This window comes from Ananas comosus, linkage group 13, assembly GCF_001540865.1.
Source record: "Ananas comosus cultivar F153 linkage group 13, ASM154086v1, whole genome shotgun sequence".
NCBI classification, from domain to species: domain Eukaryota; kingdom Viridiplantae; phylum Streptophyta; class Magnoliopsida; order Poales; family Bromeliaceae; genus Ananas; species Ananas comosus.
In genome coordinates this window covers 3,805,688-3,810,032 of record NC_033633.1, presented here as the reverse complement: position 1 = coordinate 3,810,032, position 4,345 = coordinate 3,805,688, and the positions used below count along the sequence as shown (strand labels likewise).

Sequence of the window (4,345 nt, the reverse complement as noted above, 5' to 3'; positions counted from 1 at the left end):
GGTAAGATACATACATTTTGCTCAAGCCTTCCCCATTTATCCAGCACTGATCGGATCCACAGCAACTTCTTTTTCCTTTGCCTTAGTAGCGTCAGAACCAAATCACCCGTAGCACAGATAAGAGGCACTGGTTGCCCGCAAAGTAGGCCATCCATAGTGTCCACATCACTAATTAACAAATAGCATGTACAAAGATGAAGAAGATATATATTTGTTTTTTTGCTCCTTTAGTGCCCTTTGAATAAGCAGTTATTTTACACTATTGTTTTGCGTTCTCATCCATGCAAATTTGAATTGGATAAGACAAACTTTAGAAACCTCTCCGATGCCCGCGGAGAGCCCCATGATCACCTCGGCATTTCGTCGAACAGGCAGCACCAGGGAGAGGGCATTGGGGCTCGCGAGAGGGAGGTCGGAGAGGGTGCCAGAGAGAGGACGCGGAGAGAGCTCCATTTCCATAATGTTCTTCAAGGTATGCAAACTGCTTTTTAAACTGATCAACGGCACTGTAACATGAATTAATGTGAATTTAAGCCACGAAACAGATTAAATTCAACATTTCTTCTCGCAGGATTGTTCTTACAACTTAAAAATTCAAGGGTAGCCAAGTAATAATCTCAGAGACAGGTTCCACAGCATTTAAGCCTTAGAGTAACACCATAAAAACATGAGGATTCCAGGATTATAATTTAACTTCAAGCTCCAATAATACTTTTTAGTACAGAATAGATATGAAATCATTCAATTAATAAAATGAGAGATCTATGAGCTCCGAATTCATATATAGACCCAAGTAAAACCAGATTAAACATATACCGGGCAACTAAATTACTAACTAAATTGGACTAATTTCGGGATATGTTCACTTCTCATTATCTGGATTAAAACGCTTTTCCCTTTCGGCTATATCAAAATTTGGTATTCTATGGATAAATACCTTGGATACATGAAACCAGCTGACTCTGTTCCTTCCAGGAATTCTTTCAACATCTTTGGATGATATTTGAGAATATTTTCATTTGATTCTTCAAATAAATATCTATAAAATGTTATTCTAACACATATAATATCAAATTCAACTTCTAGCTTCTAGTTCTATTTGCAGCAGCAGCAGGGTCCTTTAGTAAAGCGTTCCGCAAAGATAAAACTCTAGCGCTTCAATTATAATAGGAAACAGAAATGAGATTCTGAGCCTCAAATACAGTAGTAGCTTCAATCTGGCTCTATTCTAGTATGATGCTTCTTCGAATAACTGTGCTAAGACAGCACTTCGTCACACAGCACCGCAAATTACAGCAGGGCCGAACAGGCCCTAGTATCGAAACAGATTCAGTAGGTAGTTCGACGATGCGTGTCTCAAGCATGCATTCTCAGATCAAAGATGAACACTTGCTAGAGACGCAATTGATGCCATATACATAACGAAGCAGATTACTTCATCCTTACCTACGTGGAGTGAAGATATGAACCAAGATACGCAGTGTTTAGCATAGAATAATCGTATTCCAACTCAGGGCACGGGCACCAGAGAGAGGGAGCAGGGGCTCGCGAGCTTCTCTGATCGATCGCGCAATGGGGAGGGGGAGGAGGAGAAGAAGATCCTTGCTAGAACCCCATCCCGTCGCAGATCTCGGCAGAAGGTCGGAGAGAGCGCAGATCGCGGAGAAGAGCGCGTCGCGAATCCTATCCATAATTGATTATAATTATTTACAGTTTTATGATTTTTGCTTATCTAACTGATACTAACGAAAAACAAAAATCTGAACTTGGAGGAAAAGATAAATACTATTGTTTGAACATTGCACTAAAAGGAAAACAAAAATTTGAACAAAAGATAAATACTATTGTTTGAACATTGCACTAAAAGGAAAACAAAAATTTGAACCTTACAAAGTAAATTTGGCTCAAAATGGAAAAGAACACCAAGCTTTCCCTCCACCACTTTAACTTAGTGGCCTGAAAAGCAAATTAATTTTGCAATATATATAAGCTAGATTAATTAAGTTTCAAATAAATGGAACGCAAAACATCAAACTACAATGATTCATACATTTTCAATCCAAACACCTAATCTGTTCCAACTAAAATAGTAGCTTCTCACCTGAATCCGAGCTCGGCAAGCCTCTGGGAGCACCAGGCGAAGTGGCGGCTCTCGTCGTCGGCCATGCGGGCGAAGTCGGCGAAGAACTTGTCGCCGAGCACGTCGCGAAAAAAAAAGAGAGAGAGGGGGAAAAGAAAAAACCGCTGCTCCCTCCCGCACCGGATCGCGCTCACGCCGGCTCGAACCGGCGCGTGCCGCGCCCGCACGCGCACCAGCGCCTCCGCCCTCGCTCCCGCAGGCGCCCCGCTCCCACCCGCTCGCGCGCCGAGCCCGAGAGAGAGCAGCGGAAAAGAGGGGAGAGAGAGGGGGTGTAACGTATTGAAATCCCGAAACGATAATCGAACTTCGACCAAATTGGTTAAAGTGTCGAAGGAAAGCGATGGACAAGTTCCTCTTGCATTCCANCTCTCTCTCTCTCTCTCTCTCTTTCTCTCTTTTTCTTTAGTGCCGAGGATTCGCCACGTAGGCCGGCGAGGAGAAGGACGACGATGGCCATGGGTATGCTAGGGTAGGCGAGTACGGCGCACACGCGGAGGCGTACCGCGACGGCCACCGCAGAGAGAGGAGTTGGGACACGGTGCACACCGGGGAAGTTAGGGCTCCTGCCACATCGTGCGCCCGTGCGTACGGGTAGGGAGCAACGCCCCACATCCCGCGGCGTCGGGAGACAGGGTCCGGGAGACGCGGGTAGGGCGACACGCACCCCTCCTGAGCACCCACGCAACGCGGGGCGAGCGCGGAGCACCCACGCAACGCGGGGCAAGCGGGGGGCGCCGAGAAAGCGCCACGTAGGCCACAGTAAAACTGAGCCTTTAATATATGTATTGATTAGACCTTATCTAAAATATTCCTACTCTATATAAGCTAAAGAATAAATCTAAAAGAGAAATCTTATTCTTCTATTCTATTTAAATTTCTATTTATGCTGAATTTAGTTAGAATCAAATTAGAATTACTATCACCCCTATTGCCGAGACAGATGCCGAGACAGATTTCAGACGGATTGAGAAATTCGTAAACAAGCCAAGATCAGATCCGGATAATTGCAACATAAATTCTCTAGTGAAAAGATCTGTAAAAATTTATGTCATTTTTTATCATTAATTAGTTTATAATTTTCAACACTCATGAAAACAAATATTAAATAACTTGCCGAGTAATAAAATATTATATTAGACTTGGAGATATACCAGCAAAAAACATTGAAATGTTATATTTTGAAAAAGTGATATTTAAATTAACAGGATAACCGCCTACACACCTCTCAAAACTTATGAAATCTCTAATTTATTTCTAAAAAATTTTTATTTTAAAAATAGCTCTATAAACATCTCCGCTACTCAAACCTATCTTCACTGTTAGCACCTGTTAATTCATCTCATGTTAAACCTGAGTTATATCTCAACTTAGACTAAAATGAAGGTAAAATATCATTTTTTTCTTATTTTTATTTAATCTATTTTCCTAGCTTATCCCTCCTAGATCTTCTCTCTCTTTCCCTACTTGGTTCAGGGATAAGGAGGGGGAATAACCCCTTATCCCCCTCTTTATACCAAATGCTATTTTTCATACCCGAGAACAGTAGTTATTAGACATCTGTATAAATTAGTATAATGCGGTATAAGTCTGAAATTACTGTTCCACTCTTATACCTAGAACAACGAAGAACAAGATTAATCAAACACTAATTAATTTTAATTATAGTGTAAAATTATTAATTAATCTAATTAATATATTTAAATTATTAATTAATTTAATTAATATTAAATTATTATCTCTGCTAAGTGTGGGAACAGCTATTCCCACTCCTAATTTTATTTTTAAAATTTAAATTTTAAATTTTTAAAATTTATAATTTGTAATCTCAAAAAAAAGTTTATAATTTATAATTTTAATTTTTTAATTTTTTAATTTTAAATTTTAAATTTTAAATTTTAAATTTTAAGTTTTAAATTTAATATTTTTATATTTTTAAATTTAAATTTAATCTTAAATTTAAAGTTTGAAATTTAAAATTTAAAATTTTAAAATTTAAAATTTGATATTTTAAATTTTAAATTTTAATTTTGAATTTTAAAAATTTAAAAGTCAAAATTTTAAATTTAAAAATATAAATATAAAATTTAAAAATTCAAATTTAAATATAATGAGAGGGTAATATCATTGTTTTTTATTTATAACTATCCACTATTGTTCTTATTCCATCTTATCTATACAGACGCTATTTTTTATTCCCGAAAACAA

At 38.0% G+C, this 4,345-nt stretch overlaps 1 long non-coding RNA gene across 1 annotated transcript; it reads right to left on the bottom strand.

Moving 5' to 3' along the window:
* On the bottom strand, nt 215-1,008 carry LOC109719541. Its single transcript, XR_002218733.1, has 2 exons — nt 938-1,008; nt 215-506 (listed from the first exon to the last, which is right to left on the bottom strand). It is a non-coding gene; the product is annotated as an uncharacterized LOC109719541 (long non-coding RNA).